Source organism: Sinocyclocheilus anshuiensis, unplaced genomic scaffold, assembly GCF_001515605.1.
Source record: "Sinocyclocheilus anshuiensis isolate Anshui unplaced genomic scaffold, SAMN03320099.WGS_v1.1 scaffold195, whole genome shotgun sequence".
NCBI lineage: Eukaryota > Metazoa > Chordata > Actinopteri > Cypriniformes > Cyprinidae > Sinocyclocheilus > Sinocyclocheilus anshuiensis.
In genome coordinates, this window is record NW_015548236.1 from 1,438,243 (window position 1) to 1,444,282 (window position 6,040).

Below are 6,040 nucleotides of genomic sequence, written 5' to 3' on the forward strand. Positions count from 1 at the left end.
CCTCGGTGGAGCAGGGCAGAACTTGGACTGGCTTCCTCGGCTTTAATGCCAACAGTATTGATCCTGCTGGCGAGGTCCACGGCCTATTGCTGGGAAGCTGACTGCATGGCAACTACCAGTGTGTATATGCACACAAGGCAGTGCGTGTTTATGTGTATGTGCAAGTGTGAGTGTATCTGTGAGAGCATCTTGGCGTCGGGCGGCCGGAGAGCTCGGTGGTTTTGCACTGCAGATGGGGGAGGGGTGGGGGGGCGCAGACAGAGTGGAACCGGGCCGATGCGTTTTTAATGGCACTGCTGCTCTCTGGAAACTGATGTACGAGGCTCCACGCTGTGAAACTCAAACCTCCAGCCAGTTCATTTCTGATTTCTAATCCAGCCAATGCTACGCTGTTCCTCTGTATTGACCGGATGGCTGCACCTGACAGACCTCCTGGGCAAATGATCCCGTTTGCACAGATTTATCTATATGGTGTGGACCACTGTTACAGCTCGGTGGATCATGTATCAGTTTTCAAAGTAATTTTTTTCAGATATTTTGAGAAACCTTTTTGAATTTGAAGATCAAGATAAATTTAACTTATTTTGTCTTCTGGGAAACATGTAAGTATCTTCTATAGATTCTGAAGGGCAGTACTAAATGAAAAAAAAAAGAAGATATTTAGGCAAAATAAATTTTTTTTTACACATCTTCATTCTGTTCAAAAGTTTTCACCCCGGCTTTTAATGCAACGTTTTTGCTTCTGGAGCATCAGTGAGTGTTTGAACCTTCTGTAATAGTTGCATATGAGTCCCTCAATTGTACGGAAGTCCTAAGAGGCCATGGATTATTATTTTTTTTTCTTTCTTGTTTTGTCATGATAACGACTTAATTATCTCGTGATCTCGACACAAGTTATTTTCTCGTGATCACGACTTAACAAAAGTTGTTTTCTCGTAATCACGACTTAATTATCTCATGATCTCGACATAACGAAAGTTGTTTTCTCGTTATCACGACTTAATTTTCTCGTGATCACGACCTAACGAAAGTAGTTTTCTCGTTATCACGACTTAATATTTTCTCGTGATCTCGACACCTGTCTCTAGCAGGCCTGGACGAGCCCGTCAACTGGGAGGAGCTGGGGGAGCTAGATACGTGGTCCTATTAGGAGATGGTCGACCACATCATCTATTTGAAGGAGGTGGAACTGCTGGAGGGTGCCCCCCTCCCAGTCTGGGCTGCCGTTCCAGAACCTCCTCAGGTCGTTCTGGCCCATTCCAGGTTCTTGGGGTCGTTGTCTGGGCACCCCGGGCTGAGACGCAGCGTGGAGGATCCTCCGTGCTGATGTCGGTCGCTCACGATCCACCCGAGGTGGCGGGGCTCGCTCACAATCCTCCCAAGGCGGTGGTGCCCGCTCACTCGCTCGAACTGTGCGCTCCTCCCTGTGTATCCTGATTTGTGAACGTAGGGTTTGGGCTGGCTCAGGTCATGTTCCCTCTCGTCTTTGTGACTTGTTGTCTGTGTGGGGTGTGATGTTCGGATCTCGTCACTGGTTTCAAGTTCAGTTCCGGTTTGAGTGCTGGGGTTTTGGACATTGACGCTCCATGTATTGTCTTTCTTGTGAGCGCACGGCGGAGTGTTTATTCATTCACTGAGCGCTTGTGTCTTACGTCATTGTCTGTCTCTTATGTGATCACATGGGGTTTGTTTTGTTATTTGTGCCATGTGCTCGTGTCTGTTCTCTACTCCTCCCCTCTCATTACCTGATCATTGATTCATTTGCCCCAGCTGTTTACCTGATTGCTTTTTCCTTTTAAGCTCCCTGTGTTTTCTGTTCTGGGCTCGTTTGTCTCACATATGTACCTGTTCATGCCTGTGATTTCTGTCTGTCCTGTGCCCAGTTTATGTCCCGTTTTCAGCATTTATGTTACTCTGGCTTTTTCCCCTTTGGCGTGGTTTCAGTTGTGTTTTTGTTTATTCTGTGATTTATAAATAAAGAGACCCCAATCTGCCTGCATGTGAGTTTTCGCCTCTTTCGAACTGTGACAATAAGTATGTGTGCACATGTTCACATTTCACATTTTCTATATCTAGGAGTCTCAACCTTTGTGTCATTAATAGCATGTACCACATGCTTAAGCGGTTCTTCTTCCTCTGTCCTTGAAACATAAACATGCATACACACACACTTCGCAGTTTCCTCTCTTTTTTTTGGAGGAATATCGTGCTGCAGCAGGCATCTCTGTGACCTTGGCATTCACAGCCCACAAAGTGCGACGCAACAAGATGCGGTGAAGAGCAAAGCAAAATGGCACAGCTAAGATTAGCCTTGTAGTTCTGATACAGAACACGAAAACTAAAGTAGAAATGTAAGTAGGGAGCTCTCGATTTCTCATGTCAAGGGTATTTTAGTCAGCAGTGGGTGGAAGTTGGTGAAAACATTAAACAAAATAATGAGATCATCATGAGATAAAAAAAATCTAAAGATGTTCAGCTTCAATAAAGACGGTTTTGCTTGGAAATTTCATTTTAATGAGAAGTGATGGCCAATCGAAGGAAAAAATCAGTACTCTGAACTTCCTAAGCCCTGTACTGCTATTGACGGTAGTGATGAAAATCCAAGCAAAAGATCTGCTTCTTGTCTTTTTGGGCAGCTTATAGAATCAAATAACACCCTGAAGTGACTCTTCAAGCCTATTTAACAAACAAAACAGCCCTTTTGGGAGTGGGATGTCTTTCACTCATCAATAGATAAACATTTGTCACGATGCATTTATTTGTGAATTCTTTTGTTTGTATGGATAGTTGAGAAATGGTTTGAATTGATCGTCCCTGAGGGTAAAAACAAAATTACTCTCAAATTGATTTTTAAAGAAAACTGTACTTTAAAGAAATGCTTAACACTGTTATTTACACTAACATTATCGTAACGTGTCACTATAATTCAATTGTACAGTATCTTTAACTTCAAAATACGTAGAACTGCAAATTCAATTTAACTTTGCAGAATATCTCTTAAAGGGACAGTGCACCCAAAAATTAAAGTTTTCTTATCATTTACTCACCCTCCTGTCATTTCTTTATTATGTAGAACACAAAACAAGATATTTTATAAAATTGTGTGATCTTTTTTTTATCCATAAAGTGAAAGTCAATGTAATTCATTGTACTTCTGGACCCAACTGACTTTAATTATATGGAGAAAAACAGTAGAAACATTTTTCAAAATATCTTCTTTTATGTTCCACAGAAGGACGAAAGTCATTTAGAATGACATGGAGTAAATGATGACACAATTTTCATTTTTGGGTGAACTACCCCTATTGAACATTCATATGGGAGTGATTATAAATGAGCAAAATTTCATCTGTTTCTGAAACTAATCTATTCTATGACTTCAAAACATAAAGCATTTATCGCATATAATTGTACATATTCCACTTTCTAATGATGTCAAACCCTTTGCGTGTCAGTCAAAATGAGCTGCTAATGTGCAAACTCATCTAAGACATTCCGATTCCGATTTGATTAAATGTGATTCTCAGCTGAGGACTCTATTAAACAACATGTGACTGAATGACAGGAACTTATAGAGGAATAATAGGAGAGCATATTTCTTTTACTCATTTTCTTCAACAAGACTTAATCACATCTTCCCAAACAGGGCTCAGGAAGTGTCTCTTATGGGATCGCCTGGGAAGGAAATTAAAAAATGAAATTAATCTGACCTTCTGGAGAAGAGGAAGGGTTCCTCGAAGCGCCGCAAAATAATGATACCAATCTGCACCTTTTCCCACCGACACCCCAAAAGAGGGGACCACTGAGCGCATTTCTCTCCCTAGAGTACTCTCTCTGGCTTTCTCTCTCTCTCTCTCTCTCTCTCTCTCTCTCACACACACACACACACACACACACACACACACACAGAATCATATTCATAATAGAGATCTCCTCACCACTGCCTCCTAGATATACTAGTGCAAATGCTACAATGTGCATCCCAAGACTCTGCAAAATACTCCAATTAAACATTACTGATACAGACTACCTCACAACACATGCTAGATATTTTTTTGTGGTGCACTTTATTTATGCCAGTCACTACTTTTTCCATAAATAAAATGTAGCACTTTAAGACTCTTATTGACCAGTCCAGTATTAGTCTCATATAAACGACACTACAAATTACAATAATTAAATGTATAAAAATTAGTGCTGGGCAGCGATTAATCGCGATTAATCACATCCAAAATAAAAGTTTGTGTGTACATAATATATGTGTGTGTACTGTGTATATTTGTTATGTATATATAAATACACACACATGCATGTATATACAGGCCACAACATTCTAATTTATTGAGATGCACCTGTATTTAAGAAAAATATGTTATGTTTATATGTTAAACATTTTTATTATACAGGGCTCTGAACTGGTTCAAGGAACGAAAACGAAAACCGGAAACAAGCGAAATTTTGACAGGAACAGAACCAGAACCAGAAACAGAAACAAAATCACATTTTATAGTTCTGAACAGAATCGAAAATGTGAAATGGCCATTAAACGGTTAATAACCTTATTTTATCGTTCCATTTAATATTTGAAATTTGCTGTCAACCAATCAGGAATTCAGATATGCAAATGTGACATTGACGCATCCAACTCGTGAAATGCCCATGCTCAGCTGTAAATTCATCATAGGTAAGTCGCAATGGCAATGCATTAGAGCTTATCCGAGGATAGTGTAAATGGATTCAACAGATCATGCGCACCTGCAGTGCTCGTGAACGGAGAAAACCGAATAAAACTATAGGCTTACATAAAAAGGAATAGCCTATATTGGCCTACATGAAATGTATTTCACTTAAATCATTGACAGATTAACAAAACGAAAGAAAAAAATGCGCTGAGTTTCGGTTCATTGACGCGATCCAAAGTTCTCGGAAAGGAAAACTAGACGGCATAAGTTCTTTATTTTACAAAAGCTTTACAGTTTTATTTATTTTACAGTTTATTTTGCAAAAGTTTTGAATGATGTCTTGCTTGTATGACCATATCGCTCTGTCGCCTCACACACAACATATTTTTGCGACATTGCAGCCTGTTCATTATCAAAATAAAATACAGAAACGTAAGAAATAAATGAAAGAAACATATAAAAAGTTATACTGCTCCGTTGGACAATCTGTTGTGTTCAGCGTGACCACCGCCTCACTGTGCTGATATAGCCAATGTGAAGGATTATGTTTTATGTTGATGCGAGTGAAGTACAAAGCCTAGCCTATAATAAATAATATTTTAGCATCCAGATACGTAGCGAATATGTAAACATTTGGATTCGTGCCGAATAAGAGAGGTGGGCATTAGTTTCACCTTAAATTAATTAGTTTTTGGATTGAAGTTTTTATAGCCCAAATGCATAGGGGTTAAAGCAAAAAAAAAATCTTTTGACTGAAAATCTTTCCTCGGACAAACCCCATTCCTCAGCCATACTTGTCACACACCCAGTTTAAGAGCAGTGTTTTTCTTCTTGTAATCAAGAGTGCTTGTGCTCCTAATTTAAAAAAAAAATTAAGGAGCACCTTCTGATCAATAATCAAAAATTCTGATCAAAAATTTGCCTTCCTAATATGAGGTTGAACGGCTGTTTTATTCATGAATGAAGCAAGTGACTGTCTTTATGAATGGGTAATCATGAATCACTGACTCACTAGATTTGTTCAAAAACGCACTTTCATTCATGAATGAAACACCGCTGTGTTTGCTTTTAGAGATGCGCAGCGTCTGAGCTGTTACTTTATTTTGAACTATTTTCGTTGATGAAATGGAGCAAAATCAGGCGGTACTTGTTTACTGAACTGTTGTATTGAATCAATATCACATTTGCAAACTCCCTTAATAACTATTAAAAGCTGTCACTCTCCTTATCGCTATCTGTGGGCACACAGAAAATGAGAGCGCACGAGTGAGTTCTCAAGACCCAAAAGCACGTGCAAATGATACGTTCCGTCATCTGTCATCGTGTTATAAGCGCGGAACCTGTGGGAATGAGAAGAA

The 6,040-nt window shown here is 39.6% G+C and overlaps 1 protein-coding gene across 8 annotated transcripts in view; it reads right to left on the bottom strand.

The window, feature by feature from the left end:
* The window catches only part of LOC107654725 (sterile alpha motif domain-containing protein 12-like), a 123,399-nt gene that overhangs the window by 65,887 nt on the left and 51,472 nt on the right, over positions 1 to 6,040 (bottom strand). Inside the window, exon 6 of one of the 8 annotated variants that reach the window (XM_016441938.1) lies at positions 3,661 to 3,675. The exons of the other annotated variants lie outside the window; for them this stretch is intronic. The gene's annotated coding sequence lies outside the window, so the exon portion shown is untranslated. Of the gene's footprint in view, positions 1 to 3,660; positions 3,676 to 6,040 lie in introns of those variants that run through there. 8 annotated transcript variants of the gene reach the window in all.